The sequence below is a fragment of the Loxodonta africana genome, chromosome 3 (genome assembly GCF_030014295.1).
Source record: "Loxodonta africana isolate mLoxAfr1 chromosome 3, mLoxAfr1.hap2, whole genome shotgun sequence".
Classification (NCBI taxonomy): Eukaryota; Metazoa; Chordata; class Mammalia; order Proboscidea; family Elephantidae; genus Loxodonta; species Loxodonta africana.
This window is the reverse complement of record NC_087344.1, coordinates 144,237,925-144,254,429: the sequence shown is the minus strand read 5'-3', so window position 1 is coordinate 144,254,429 and position 16,505 is coordinate 144,237,925. Positions and strand designations below refer to the sequence as shown.

Genomic DNA, 16,505 nt, shown 5'->3' with positions numbered 1-16,505 from the left:
TCAGGTGCACGAGGATCATTCTCCAGAAAGAGTCTGAGTTCTGGAACCAGATTACTTCCGGACCATTTCAGAAGCTTGTTCTGCCATCAGTTTGCTCTGTCACTTTGGGCAAGTTACCTAATCTGTCTGTGCCTTTATTTTGTCAGCTATAAGGTAGAATAATGGTACCTACCTTAAAACATTATTGTGACTGTTTTAACAAGCCAACACATTTAAAGCACTTAGGAATAGTACCTGGCATGTAGTAAGCGATCAGTAAATGCTAGCTATTAGCTGCTATTTTTATTCAAATTCTTCCTTACTCATCCCAGATATCATAATGGCCTATCACTTCAAAACACACCCTTACCATTTTCCTTAGATGGTTAGTTCTTTAGTTACATAGGTAAACCTCTTTACTGATTGTCTTATTTTTTTCTCCCTATATTTAAGCTGTTGTGTATTGCTAGAGAAAAGCGTACAGCCATGCTGGGGTTGTGATTATTAATTTTTCACTGAAATCTCTTTTTTCCTTAATGAGTTTTAGCTTGAGTCATGGCCAGTTACTACATTTCCCAGCCCCTCTGATGACTAAGTTCTTACCAATAGGACATGAGCAAAACTGAGGTGTGCTACTTCAGGCCTGGGTTTTAAAATATCACGTATGTGCTCCTCCAAGGTCCTTCCCATTCACTGGAGCTGGAATTGCCTACAACCCAACTTCAACCATGCAGATGACGAAAACACCATAGGGGATGGCGGAAAAACAAAATAGAACCTGAGTGCCAAAGTGACCTGGGGTAGTAGTCTTCAACTGCTACATGAGAGAGAAATAAACTGTCTGCTTTAAGCCATGGAAGTTTGAGAATTTCTTTGTAAAGTAGCTTAACCTTACTCTTACTAATGTACACTTATGATTCTCCACCTGTGCCTAAAAATCCTCTTGGTCTGTATTAATCTTTTTTTCCAGCTGGGTCAAACCTCTCCTATTTTTCTCAAGTCTGTTATGACAAACACACAAGTAACGTATACATTTAGCAGGTGACTTCACCTCCTGCTTCAAAGAGAGAATGGCAGCCATCAGAAGAGAATTCATACAATTTCCTGTCCCTAAGTTTTAAGTTTACAAACTTTATCAGAATCTGTACTCAGTTTACCTCTTTGGCATCTCAATGGAGACTAGATTTCTCTCTAGGTAATCTCTCTACATATGTTTTGAACTGTTTCTGTCTCCTCAAGCATTGCCTTTGATCAGTTATTTCCTCTCAACTATGTCTTCAGTCTTTTCCTGTGTTCTGGCTATTTCTCATAAACATTAAAACACATTCAAGCCTCTCCTAATCAAATATATATATATATATATATATATATAAATTTTTTTCCCCTCAATCTCCCGTCCCCAGTCTAGTTACCCATCTTGTCACACACTTTCATGGCCCAGATTCTTGAAAAAGTTAAACTTACTGCTTCCATTTCCCTACTTTGCATTCACTCCCCAGTGTACATTGTGCCTTTTGATGCCACATTATTTTGTCCTGATCAAGGTCTTTCAGCTAACCAAAAAATAATTAGCAAGCACCAGTATGGCAGCACAGTGCTGAGCACTAAAGACAAAATGTGCAGCAAGATAGAAACATTCCTTCGTTTCATAACATTTACACTCTAATGAAGGTGAAGGGCAATCATTCTCTACTGATAATAGAATAAGTACCATAAAGCGGAAAGTACAAGATGCTACGAGAGCCCATATCTAGGAGGTCAGAAAAGGGTTCCCAGAGGAAATGACTTTAGGACCAAAGGATGAGAAGTAAAGTCAGGCAAAGGACAGTGGGGGGGGGGTGAAGGGGAGGCTGGAGGTGGGAGAGGTGGCTGGACATGCCGTGGAAGTATGGAAGCAGCAAGAAGAATGTTAGCAGAGGTAAGAGCATGTACAAAGAAGGAAGAAAGACTGGCACATTTGAAGATTTTTCACAATTAAGAATTAACCCACATGTCCTCATATCTTTTCTAGACTTTGGGAGTCATGTTTCCCTTTAATAACTCAAAATAATAATCGTAGCCCCTACTTCCTTTTCATGTACCTGTAAGGAGTCCAGTTTTAGGGGTAGTTCTCTTTCTAAAATATATCCCAGAATTCCTTAGGAATGCCTTATTTTCCATAAATTCACCCTCCTTGTCAGCTGTAACCTTAGCCAGAGAGGCAGAATTGGCAGGATAAATACTGTGATCAGCTGGCCTAAACATTTGATTTACTCCACAGCTATACAAAAGATGCATATAAAATAGATGAGACTATAGTATTTGTTTTCAGTGGACATTTAATTAATCCCACCTTGTTTTTATTCCGTGGTTACGGTCAAACCTTGTAATGATACATTTGCTTCCCACTCAACTTTTCATTAGTGAAAGGAGAATGCAGTAGTGGGTTAATGTGAATGTCTTGTACACTTTTAAGTTAGTATTTTGGATTAAGTATCAGTCTTTTGTGAATTTGATTGCCATGAATCACTTTTTCTGAATGGTTAGATTTTGTTATCTACAAAGCTGAGGTTGAAATCATAGGCCACAGTAACTTCACAGAGGTAAGGCCATGACACGACTTTCTTTTGACAGGCCAGCCGCTGTCCTAAGGTACAACATTATAGCTTGCTGTACACATAAAGTAAAAAAAAGTACACACTAAATAGGCAGAGTGAATACAGTGCAGCCTCGCTCTGAATAAATAAAAACCACTTTTTAATTGGGAGTGGAGGGGCTCTTAAATCCATGCATCTCTCAAGGGAAGAATAGATTTTTAATACCTGGAAGGTTCCAATACATTCTGTATTTACTGGATTGGGAAAATAATTACAGAATAATCAAAGTATAAATTAAAGGGTGGGGGTGCGGGTGGAAAATTGTGAATTAGTACAATACAAACTATCATCAAAAACAAATGAGATCATAATTTCAAAGCCTGTTACCAGTGGCTCTGGTTATTTAACCTGATAATGAAAACTAACATGGGTCCATAAGCTCAAGTCTAAACAAAACAAAGCCAGACTTGAAAGAAAATAAGCTGCAGTAATAAGGGAGATGTTTAATCAAAGTGAAAAAATACAGATGCAGTAATGTAAATATCAAAATAGTGTTACTTTGTGTCACATAAAATACACTTATCTCTGTCAAGGTTTGACATTTACTTAGTAAATTAAAAGTTTATTAAAGTGGCAGTGAGCTTCCTGTAGGAACCATATAATTCAGTATCTGGTTTTGTTCTCTACCTACTGACATGCCGTAGGACTAAAGGAAACTAGGAAAGTGGGAGAAGACATTCTGACAGCCTGTGTTTTGGGAGATTTTGTTGTTATACATGATCAAACTTATAGTCACATTTTTTAACATAATTAAAAAAAATAGAGCAGTACTAAGAAGTTTCACTGAAGCTTAGTGGAATAAGACCTGTGAAATACAGCAGTAGGAGGTTATAGTATCCCTTGTTCAGGAATAGATGTGCAAAAGTAAGTGTAGCTTGAGAAGTTATACTACTAAATGAAAACTGAGGGTGGAAGGATGGTGACAGACATTTGAGTGAGGATAAAAAGAGATACACAGAAGTGATTTAACTGTAGGATATGCAGTAGACCATACCAACTGTCATGAGTTGTGTCCCCCCCCCAAAATATGTATCAACTTGGCTGGGCCATGATTCCCAGTATTGTGTGGTTGCCCATCATTTTGTGATCTGATGTGATTTTCCTACGTGTTGTAAGTACTAACCTCTCTGAGGCTAATGAGGCACGATAAGAGGCAGTTGTGTTAATGAGGCAGGACTCAATCTACAGAATTAGGTTTTATCTTGAGTCAATCTATTTTGAGATATAAAAGAATCAAGCAGAAAGGAGAGGGACCTCATACCACCATGCAAGAAGAGCAAGGAGTGGAACATGTCCTTTGGGCCCAGGGTCCCTGCTCTGAGAAGCAACTGGACCAGGGGAGGATAGATGACAGGAGCCTTACCCCAGAGCCGATAGAGAAAGCCTTCCCCTGAAGCTGGCGCCCTGAATTTGGACTTCTGGCCTCCTAGACTGTGAGAGAATAAAACTCTGTTGAAGCCATCCAGTTGTATTTTGTTTTAGCAGTAGTAGATAACTAAGACACCCACTATACATGGACAGTTCTTAATACTGAACAGGAAATGAGCACAGAGGCATGGTAAAGTCGTGATGGATAGTTTCGACTCTCCAGACAGCTGCTGGACATTTTATTCTGAAAACAAATCAGTTGATTAATAAGCAGATTGAATACCAGTTAAGTGTGTAAACAATGTAGAGAACTGCTACTTTAGATTTTATTCCAATCGACAGTTAATAGATGTGGAAATGATGGAAAAAGTGAGCATGTCAACCTGGAGTTATGTGCCTTCTATTTTAGGAAAGAATATTCCAAGAATTAGGAGAAAAGCCTGCCATGATTTTATTGTAGTGTAGTGAATTACTTAATATGGCCCCTCTAACCATGGTCTTTGTGACTCCCCACAGAGTTTGGGTAGGACTATGCAGGTAAGATGTATGGAACCTGTGAAAGTTAAGGCTATGTGTCAACTTGGCTAGGCCATGATTTTCAGTGGTTTGGCAGTTAGGTAATGATATAACTTGGCAGTTATATAGTGATGTAGTTATCCTCCATTTTGTAATCTGATGTAATTAACCCCCATTGTGATGTGTTGTAAATTCTAGCCTCTATGCCTGTGGTTATGGTCCTGTTTGATAGTGAGCTGTCCATTATGTTAATGAGGCAGGATTAGGGTGGGATTTATCTTGAGTCACTGCCTTACGAGAAGGTGTGACTCAAGTCACCATCCTTAGCCCAGTAACCACCTTTACCACCCTTGTTCAAATGATGCCCTTACTTGAGTCATACCTTTCATCTTACAAGAGGAAAAAAGGAGAGAGAAGTGAGGAGGCAGGAGGGCTCTCTACCACCAAAAAGAAGAGCTAGGAGTGCATCTTGTGGACCTGTAATCCCTGAGCTGAGAACCTCCTAGTCTCAGGAGACAGGGAGAGAGCTATAACACTGGAGATGGCCGGGGACAGTGAGAAGCAGCTATGGAGAACTAGCAGCAGCAGAACCAGGAGACTGGCACAAGATGGTGCAGTGGGCTTCCTAGCCCACGTGGTAAGGTAGCAGCAGTGGGTGTGCCAACTCACAGATAGAGCTGATCGCTTTTGGGCAGGAGGCTTCCTGGCAGATTGGGGTGCTTCCGGGCATTTGTAGGCTTGCCAACCCATGGAGCAAATGAGCTGAGCACTTTCAGGCCAAGGGTTACTTGTGGAGTGGGGTCCCCCTGGGCACTTATTGATAGGGCTAAAGAGATTTGTAACACTTGCTAGAACAAGGCAGAGGCCAGGCCGGGGAACTGAGGGGCTGAGGGTCAGAGAGAGAGGCTTGCCTGCAGGCACAGCTGAGAAGAGGCTGTCCTGATCAAAGAACTGTATCCTAAGTCATTTCTGATCCTGAATTGTAAGCTGCTACTTCCCAAACAAACCCCATAATCGTTGAGTATTGCCTGTGAGATCTTTGTGTCCATTGTAATGAATTACTGAATCCAGCAGAGAAGTAGAGTGCTGTGGGAGGGACAGCTGGTATCAGAATTGGCAAAAAGTTTGGAAAGAGTAGATATGTCTGACCTCCACCTTATAGAAGTGAACCTTAGGCTAATGCTGATGGTGATTCTCCTCTCTCCTCCTCATGAAGTTAGAGGAGGTCAGACCATTCTGCCATACCATTTTTACAGTTGATGTCAGGAGTGGGGTTCGTTTGCAGTGGTTCTGGACTCATAGAAGCATGAGACTTTTTAAGAGAGAACCAAGGGGTGTGGGAAGTGGGACTCAATAATTTATTGCAATGGACACACAGATCTCACAGACAATACTCAAATGATTATGGGGTTTATTTGGGAAGTGAAAATTTTGATTCTTAGGTCGTTACTTTGGTTGTTACCTGTAATGACTGAAAGGAAAGTAAGAGATGTTACGCTGCAGCTGAGGGGAGAAAAGCTGCATCTGAAGTGGCTTAGGGCAAAAGCCAGGCTGGTTACACAAGATGATTGATAGGGGGCCATGTTCTTCTGGTTCCACCCAGTCAGAAGCCCAGGACCATAAGAAGGTGCATGTATATGAATGGAAAGATAGCTAAGGTGTGGGGTTCTCTTCTGTAGCAAAAGAGATGCATCAATGTACAGGTCACCACAGGATGCACTGCTTATGCCATATGCCTCATGACCCAGAAACAACCAACCTGATAGAACATTAGAATAGCCTCTTAAACATTCAGCTAAAGCACCAGTTTGAGGATACCCTTCAGTGGAGCACTGTCCTCCAGGATGGAGCATATGTATTGCCCGGTATATATTCCTATAGCTCCAATAGCTAGAATATATGGGTCCACCACCTAAACAGTAGATGTAGGATTGGCCCCCTCCCACTATCACTTCCAGTAAGCCACTTGTAGAATTTGTGCTTCCCATCCCCTTTATCCCTATAACTCTAGGGTTTGTCGGGTGAAAAATCCTGCATTCTGGGGTGGTGAGTGAGGGGAGTGCTTCCACCAGGAGATACAGTAAGCATTCAACTGAATCTATAACTAGAAGTACTGCCTGGTCACTTTGGACTCCTTGTGCCAGTGTAATATACTGGTAGGGTATCAACTCTGTTTATCATGGATAGCTAGGGTTATTGCTATACGATGGGACAAAGAACATGCCTAGAACTTAGGAGACTTACTGGGGGCTTTTCTTGTTGCTTCCAAGCCAGTGAGGACAGTAAATGAATAATTTCAGCCTGGAATGGTCATACTAACCAAGGGCTCAAACTTCAGGGGTAAAAACCTTGGTTATTCCAACAGGTTGCTAGAAGAATGAAGGAAATCTAGATTGGATGTTAGAAGAGGAGGAGGATGCATATTAAATTTTAACATGTCCCTCTAAATCCCTTTTTAAGTATTCTTTTTTAAAGATTGCAGTGAGCTACAATGTTGAAGAGTCAGTAACGGAGTGGACTTAATGTGTAACACAAAGGGATATGAACAGAGGAAGGGGTGAACTGCAACAGATGTTTGTGGTGCAGTGCCCACCTGACTTCACTGAAGCTGAATCACTGTATGTGGGCACTGTCTTCCTAAATTAGCTCATGTTGCCAGTGTCCACGAAGTTTCACTGACAACTTAAAATGCACAAATTCCTAAAAAGATATGAACTTCCAAAGCTTCCTCAATAAGAAATAGATAATCTGAATAGCCCTATATCTATTTAAGGAAATTTAAGTTGTAGTTAAAAAATCTTCCAACAAAAATTCCAGGCTCTGATGTCTTTACTGATAGATTCTACCAAGTGTTTCAGGAAGAAATAATGCTAATTCTACACAAATCTTCCAGAAAATTGAAAAGGAAGAAATACTTCCCGATTTATTTTATGTGACTAGCATTATACTGATACCTAACCAAGCAGTCATTACAAGAAAAGAAACCTATAGCAACAATAAAGAACAATGATGGATCCACAAAATATCTCACAACATGGATGAATCTGGAGGGCATTATGCTGAGTGAAATAAGTCAATCACAAAAGGACAAATATTGTATGATACCACTATTATAAAAACTCAAGTAAAGGTTTACACACAGAAAAAACAATCTTTGATGTATATGAGGGAGGGGAAGGATGGGGAGGGGAAATCAACCAACTAGATAGTAGATAAGTGTTAACTTTGGTGAAGGGAAAGACAACACGCAACATAGGGAATTCAGCACAGCATGACCAAGGCAAAGTCATAGAAGCTTCCTAGACACATCGAAACACCTTGAGGGTCTGAGGGCTGGGGTCCATGGCCTTGGGGGACATCCTGGTCAATTGGCATAACATAGTTCATAAATAAAATGTTCTACATCCTACTTTGGAGAGTAGCACCTGGGGCCTTAAAAGTTTGCGAGCAGCCATCTAAGATACATCCATTGACCCCATCCCACTTGGAGCAAAGCAGACCGAAGAAAACCAAAAACAAAATATTATTCCAAAGGGCTAATAAAAAGCCCATTGCCATTGAGTTGATTTCGACTCATAGTGACCCAATAGGACAGAGTAGTACTGCCCCATAGGATTTCCAAAGAGCACCTGGTGGATTTGAACTGCCAACCTTTTGGTTAGCAGTTGTGGCTCTTAAGCACTACACCACCAGGGTTTCCAAAGGTCTAATGGACCACATGAACCACAGCGTCCACTAGCCTGATCCCAAAAGAACTAGACGGTGCCCGGCTACCACCACTGACAGGTCAGGCATGGATCATAATAGAGGATCCCAGACGGAGCTGGAGAAAAATGTAGAACAAAATTCAAATTCACAAAAAAAGACCAGACTTACTGATCTGACAGAGACCGGTGGAACCCCCAAGACTATGGCCCCCAGACACCCTAACTCAGAACTGAAGCCACTCCCAAAGTCCACCTTTCAGCGAAAGATTAGGCCTATAAAACAAAAAATAACACAGATGAGGACCTTGCTTCTTAGTTCAATCAATTCTACAAGACCAAATGGGCAACAACTGCCCCAAAGCAAAGATGAGAAAGCAGAAAGTGACAGGGAACCTAGACAAATGGACATAGAAAACCCTGGGTGGAAAAGGGGAGAGTGCTGACACATTGCAGGGATTGCAACCAGCGTCACAAAAAATTTGTGTATGAAGTTTTGAATGAGAAACTAATTTGCATTCTAAACTTTCACCTAATGCACAATAAAATTAAAAACTATAGGCCAGTTTCCCTCACAAATGTATATTAAAAAAATCTATAAGCAAAAATTACCAAATCCAACAATAAAAAAAGTAGGGTTTAACAATGTAAGGTTGGTTTAAGATTTAAAAATTAATCAAGAATACCATGAAAAATGGCAGAGTAGGGAAGTCAAGAATTGGTTCTCTCCACTGAAGCAGCCAGTAAGATGGCAAAAACAGAATAAGCTTTTTTATAACTCTGGAATTTAATAAAAAGCTTTCAACAACAAGGGGTGCTTAACAAAGAGACTACTAAATTTCTGTAAGAAAGAGTTGTGGAGTTCTACTTACCTGCCTATCATCCCTCATTCCTGGCTAAGCATTTGAAGGAATACTCCAGCTCAGAGCCAGTTTGCAAAGATCATACAATAAGAGTTTTTTATATATTCTGGATATTAAATCTTGATCAGGTATATGATTTGAAAATATTTTCTCCCTTTCTGTGTGTTGTCTTTTCACCTCTTTGATAGTGTTCTTTGATGCACAAAAGTACTTCATTTTGATGAAGTCCAACGTTTATATTTTCTCCTTTGTTTCTTGTGCTTTGGTATCATATATACAAAACCATTGCCAAATCCAACCATGAAGATTTACCCCTATGTTTTCTTCTGAGAGTTTTATGGTTTAGCCTTTATGTTTAGTTCTTTGATCCATTTTGAGTTAATTTTCATGTATGATGTGAAGTAAGAGCTCAACTTCATTCTTTTGCATGTAAATATCCAGTTGTCCTAGCACCATTTGTTGAACAGACTATTCTTTCCCCCACTGAATGTTCTTGGTATCTGTGTAAATAATCAAGTGACCAAATGTAAACGCTTATTTCTGGACTCTCACTTCTATTCCATTGATCTATGCCAGTATACCAGTCTTAGTTATCTAGTGCTAGTATGACAGAAATACCACAAGTGAGTGGCTTTAACAAATAGAAATTTATTTTCCCACAGTGTAGGAGGCTAGAAGTCCAAATTCAGAGCGCTGGCTCTCAGGGAAGGCTTTCTCATTCTGTCATCGCTGGAGGAAATGTCCTTGTCTCTTGTGAATTTCTGCTCCTGGGCAATCTTCATGTGGCTTGGCATCTCTTTTCCCCCATCTCTGCTTCTTCTGCTTGTTCTTTAATCTTTTGTATCTCATAAGAGATTGATTTAAGACACACCCTACACTAATCTTGTCTCATTAACATAACAAAAACACCCATTCCCAAATGGGATTATAGCCACAGGCATAGAGGTTAGGATTTACAACACATATTTTGGGAGGACACAGTTCAACCCATAACATTTCACCCTTTGGCTCCCCAAAGTTCATGTCCTTGCCACATGCAAAACACATTCACCCCATCACATCATCCCAAAAGTCTTAAATCCAAGTCAAAAATCTTATCTTCTGAATCATCTAAATCAAATATGGGCAAGACTTTAGGCATATTCCATCCTGGGGCAAAATTTCTCTTCATCTGTGAACCCATGAAATCTAGGCTACAAGCTATCTGTTTCCAAAGTCCAATGGTGGAACAGGCAAAAGGTAGACATTTCCATTACAAATGGGAGAAATGGAAGGGAAAGAGAGGATAACAGGCACGCAGCAGGTCCAAAACCCAGCAGAACAATTTACATGAACTCTCAAGGCTTGAAAATAATCTGTTCTTTAGGATTGTCTTAGGCTGGGTTCTCTAGAGAAGCAAAACCAGTAGAGTGTATAAATATATAGAGAGGGAGATTTATATCAAGTAAATGGCTCATGTGGTTGTAGAGGCTGGAACGTCCCAAGTCCATGAGTCAGGATAGAAGCTTCTCCTGATTCCCATTAGCTGCACGGCCTGGCAAACCCCAGATCAGCAAGTCAAAGAGCAGGACTCTTGCTCCCAGGCTGTGAAGATCGGTGAGTCCCAAGATCAGCAGGCAAGTCCACAGGTAAGCTGCTAGCTTTCGTCCCAAGAACCAGAGGTCAGATGAACAGGAGCCAGCCGCAGGATCCAGAGTGAGCCAAAGCCCCTGAGCCTTGCCAGAATGTTCACTCATATTCGATGCAGGCAGTACCCCCAAGGAAACTCCCTTTCAACTGATTGGCTACTCACAGCAGATCTCATCACAGAGTTGATCACATTATATCAAATCTCATCATGGAAGTGATCACAACATCATACAACTGCCAAGCTACATCATAACTACTAAACCACTGAGAATCATGGCCCAGCCAAGTTGACACACAACTTTAACCATCACAAGGACCATCTGGGCAATGGCCCCACTCTCCAGACTCTGAGTGTTGGCCACGCCCCCTGGATTCTGGAATGAGGCCCCTCAGCCCTGAGCTTTAGCTCCATCTTCCAGGCCCTCCAGGATGGCAACTCTGCTCCCTCAACTTTAGACAGCCCCATCCTCCTAGTCCATTGGAGTGGCAACTCACCCCCTCGGACCCAGATGATCCCCGTCTTCTGCCCCTTGAGCGTGGCAGCCCCACCTCCTCAGCTCTGAGAGGTGACCTCATCCCCTGGCACATCTTAATGGCAGCCCCACACTCCAGAACCAAGTTGGCGACGATCTGATCTTTGAAACCTAGGAGGCAGTGCCCCTACCCTTTGAGATCCAGAAGGCCGTGGCCGTACCCTTTGAAACCAAGAAGGCCTTGCTTCCTGTGCTCATTCTAACAGTTCTGCTGATCTCCAAGCTGCTTCAGGTATGGTACTTTTCTTTTTTTGGAGAACAGCAGATGTAGCTCCTTTGACCTGTTTCCTGCCTGTAAAATTCTAAGAGGCAGACAGCGTTTTTTCTTTCATTCTTTCTCTGTTCCCTTGAGTCTAGGCTGATGGGTTTTCTGCTTTGGTAGTTGGTTAGATCCAACAGTTACAGATTTAATCCCTTTAACAAAAGCTTGTGTAGCCACATCCTTGGTAGACATTCTAGGACATGTGCCCTTAGTTTGTACAACAGAATTTTCTAAATCTTTTAAGTTCTGTATTCATTTTGCACAGTTCATTTCTAAGTCCATCTATTTCCTCTCAAATTTTACCATAAGTGGCAAGGAGAAACCACGTGGCCCCTTTAAGATCTTGCTTAGAAATCTCCTCAGCCAGATATCCAAGTTTATTGCTTACGAGTTCTACCTTCCACCAAACAATTGAACATAATTCAGCCAAGTTCTTTGCCACTGCATAATCACCCTTCCGCAATTGTGCAATCAAATATTCATCATTTTCTTTTAATGCCTAACCTGGCACATTAAACATCCACATTCCTAGCAACATTGTGTTGCTCACGCCATATGTATTCTTTAAGACAATAGAGACTTTCTCTATGGCTCTTTTCACTTCCTTCTGAGCCCTCTCCAGAATTGTCTTAGACATCCATAGTTCTACCAACAGTCTCTTCAAGGCAATTTAGGTTTTTACTATTAGGCACCTTAAAACTCTTCCAGCTTCCACCCATTAAAAAAATTCTAAAACTGCTTCCACATTTTAAGTATCTGTTAGAGCTGTAACCCACTCTTCTGGTATCAAATTCTGTCTTAGTTATCTGTTGTTGTTGTTAGGTGCCATCGAGTTGGTTCCAACTCATAGTGACCCTATCTATGTACCACAGAATGAAAGACTGCCTGGTCCTGTGCCATCCTTACAATCGTTGTTAAACTTGAGCCCTTTGTTGCAGCCACTGTGTCAGTCCATCTCATTGAGGGTCTTCCTCTTTTCCACTGACCCTGTACTTTGCCAAGCAGGATGTCCTTCTCCAGAGACTGATCCCTCCTGACAACATGTTCAAAGTATGTAAGACACAGTCTTGCCATCCTTGCTTCTAAGGAGCATTCTGGTTGTACTTCTTCCAAGACAGATTTGTTCATTCTTTTGGCAGTCCATGGTATATTCAATATTTTTCGCCAACACCACAATACAAAGGTGTCAATTCTTCTTTGGTCTTCCTTATTCATTGTCCAGCTTTCACATGTATATGATGTGACTGAAAATACTATGGCTTGGGTCAGGCGCAACTTAGTCTTCAAGGTGGCATCTTTGCTTTTCAACACTTTAAAGAGGTCCTTTGCAGCAGATTTGCCCAATGCAATGTGTCTTTTGATTTCCTGACTGCTGCTTCCATGGGTGTTAATTGTAGATCCAAGTAAAATGAAATCCTTGACAACTTCAATCATTTCTCTGTTTCTCATGATGTTGCTTATTGCTCCAGTTGTGAGGATTTTTGTCTTCTTTATGTGGAGGTGTAATCCACACTAAAGGCTGTGATCTTTGATCTTCATCAGTGCCTCAAGTCCTCTTCACTTCCAGCAAGCAATGTTGTGTGATCTGCATAATGCAGGTTGTTAATGAGTCTTCCTCCAATCCTGATGCCCTGTTCTTCTTCATATAGTCCAGCTTCTCGGATTATTTGCTCAGTATACAGATTGAATAGGTATGGTGAAAGGATACAACCCTGATGCACACCTTTCCTGACTTTAAACCACTCAGTATCTGCTTTTTCTGTCTTAACAACTGCCTCTTGATCTATGTACAGGTTCCTCATGAGCACAATTAACTGTTCTGAAATTCCCATTCTTTGCAATGTTATCCATAATTTATTGTGATTCACAGTCAAATGCCTTTGCATAATCAGTAAAACATAGGTAAACATCCTTCTGGTATTCTCTGCTTTCAGTCAGGATCCATCTGACATCAGCAGTGATATCCCTGGTTCCATGTCCTCTTCGGTATCCAGCCTGAATTTCTGGCAGTTCCCTGTCAATATACTGCTATAGCCACTTTTGAATGATGTTCAGCAAAATTTTACTTGTGCGTGATATTAATGATATTGTTCAATAATTTAGCATTCAGTTGGATCACCTTTCTTGGGAAGAGGCATAAATATAGATCTCTCCCAGTTCGTTGGCCAGGCAGCTGTCTTCCAAATTTCTTGGCATAGACGAGTGAGCACTTCCAGTGCTTCATCCATTTATCAAAACATCTCAGTTGATACGCCATCAATTCCTGGAGCCTTGTTTTTCGCCAGTGCCTTCAGTGCGACTTGGACTTCTTCCTTCAGTACCATTGGTTGCTGATCATATGCTATCCCTTGAAATGGTTGAACGTCAACTAATTCTTTTTGGTATAATGACTTTGTGTATTCCCTCCATCTCTTTTGATGCTTCCTGTGTCATTCAATATTTTCCCCATAGAGTCCTTCACTATTGCAACTCAAGGCTTGAATCTTTTCTTCAGTTCTTTCAGCTTGAGGAACACTGAGCATGTTCTTCCCTTTTGGTTTTCTATCTCCAGCTCTTTGTGCATGTCATTATAATACTTTGTCTTCTCGTGCTGCCCTTTGAAATCTTCTGTTCAGCTCTTTTACTTCATCATTTCTTTCTTTTGCTGTCTAGTGCTGCCATAATAGAAATACCACAAGTGGGTGGCTTTAACAAACAGAAATTTATTTTCTCACAGCTTAGGAGGCTAGAAGTCCAAAGTCAGAGCACCAGCTCTAGGTGAAGACTTTCTGTCGCTGTTGGCTCTAGAGGAAGGTCCTTGTCTCTTCAGAGCTTCTGCTCCTAGGCAGTCTTCATGTGGCTTGGCATCTCTCTTCCCCATCTCTGCTTCTTTTGCTTGCTTATTTAATCTCCTTTATATCTCAAAAGGGATTGACTTAAGACACATCCTATACTAATCCTGTCTCATTAGTATAAAAATATAAAATCGCAGGCCTAGAGGTTAGGATTTACAACATATACTTTTTGGGGACACAATTCAATCCATAACAGTACCACTATACCAGTACCACATTGTTTTGATTACTGTATTTTTGTAGGAAATTTTGAAACCTGCAAGTGTGAGTCCTCCAATTTTATCCCTCATTTTTAAGATTGTTTTGGTGATTCCAGGTTCATCAAAATTCCACACGAATCTTAGAATCAGCTTTCCCATTTCTGTAAAGAAGGCCATTGGAATTTTGATAGGGATTGCATTGAATCTTTAGATCACTTTGGGTAATACTGTTATCTTAATATTGTCTCCCAACCCATGAACAAGAGATGTCTTCTTATTTATTTGTTGTTTTAGGTGCCATCGAGTTGGTTCCAACTCATAGTGACCCTATGTACAACAAAATGAAATACTGAGCAGTCCCACACCATCCTTATAATCATTGCTATGTTCGAGCCCATTGTTGTAGGCACTGTGTCAATCCATCTCTTTAAGGGTCTGTCTTTTTTTTTCACTGACCCTCTACCAAGCGTGATGTCCTCCTCCAGGGACTGATGCCTCCTGATAACATGTCCAAAGTATGTGAGACAAAATCTCACCATCCTTTCTTCTAAGGAGCATTCTGGCTGTACTTCTTCCAAGACAGTTTTGTTTGTTCTTCTGGCAGTCCATGGTATATTCAATATTCTTACCAACACAATAATTTAAAGGCATCAGTTCTTTGGTCTTCCTTATTCATTGCCCAGCTTTCATATGTGTATGGGGCACTTGAAAATACCATAGCTTAGGTTAGGCACACGTTAGCCCTCAAAGAGACATCTTTGCTTTTTAACACTTTTAAAGAGGTCTTTTGCAGCAAAGATGCATTTATTTAGGCCTTCTTTAATTTCTCTCAGTAATATTTTTGTAATTTTCAGTGTACAAATCTCATACCTGCTTGGCTAAATTTATCTAAGTTTTTTTTTTTTTTGAAGCTATTGTAAATGGAGTTGTTTTCTTAATTTCCTTTTCAGATTTTTCATTGCTGATGTATAGAAACACACAACTGATTTTTCGTGTTAATCTTATATCCTGAAACTTTGCTGAATTCATTTATTGTCTCTAATAGTTTGTGTGTGTGTGTTCTCTACAACTCAACAACAAAAAGGCAAACAAGCCAATTAAGAAATGAACAAAGGGCTTAAATAGACACTTCTCCAAAGAAGATATACAAATGGCCAATAAACACACGTTAAGATGTTCAGCATCATTAGTCATTAGGGAAATGCAAAGTAAACCACAATGAGATACCACTTCACACTCACTAGGATGGCTGTAATAAAAAGGATGGATAACAGCAAGTGTTGTTGAGGATATGGAGCAATTGAAACTCTAGTACATCAGTGGTGGGAATGTAAACTGGTGCAGCCACGGAGGAAAAGAGTTTGCCAGTTCCTCAATAAGTTAAACATAGAATCACAACGTAACCCAGCAATTCCACTCCTAGGTATATAACCAACAGAACTGAAAACAGTTATCCAAACAAAAACTTGTATACAAATGTTTATAGTAGCACTATTCACAATAACCCAAAACAACCCAAATGTCCATCAGCTGATGAATGGGTAAACAAAATGTGATATATCCATATAGTGGAATATTATCAGCAATAAAAAGGAATGAAGGGACTATGTGGTACAACATGGTTGAATCTTGAAAACAGTATGCTAAATGAAAGAAACAGGACACAAAAGATCACATTGTATATGCTTGCACATATATGAAATATCCACAATAGGCAAATCTTTAGAGATAGAAAGCAGATTAGTGGTTTTCAGGGGCTGAGATGAGAGGGGGAATATGGAGCAACTACTTAATGGGTTTTTTTTGGTTATGGAGTTTCCTTTGGAGTGATGAAGATGTGGAACTCGATAGTGGTGGTGGCTGCACAACATTGTAAATGCATGAAATGTCACTGATGGTAAATTTTATTTTATGTATTTTACTACCATAAAAATATTTTAATTAAAAAATCGGTGTTATTACAACCCAACAATAAAAAGAT

At 40.4% G+C, this 16,505-nt stretch overlaps 1 protein-coding gene across 5 annotated transcripts in view; it reads left to right on the top strand.

Annotated features, from left to right (window-relative positions):
• The window catches only part of CCDC18 (coiled-coil domain containing 18), a 146,800-nt gene that overhangs the window by 104,870 nt on the left and 25,425 nt on the right, over positions 1 to 16,505 (top strand). Inside the window, exons 32-33 of one of the 5 annotated variants that reach the window (XR_010321460.1) lie at positions 5 to 108; positions 659 to 1,321. The exons of 1 other annotated variant lie outside the window; for it this stretch is intronic. The gene's annotated coding sequence lies outside the window, so the exon portion shown is untranslated. Of the gene's footprint in view, positions 1 to 4; positions 627 to 658; positions 1,322 to 16,505 lie in introns of those variants that run through there. 3 more of the 5 variants (XR_010321459.1, XM_064282248.1, XM_064282245.1) reach the window with 3 other exon arrangements.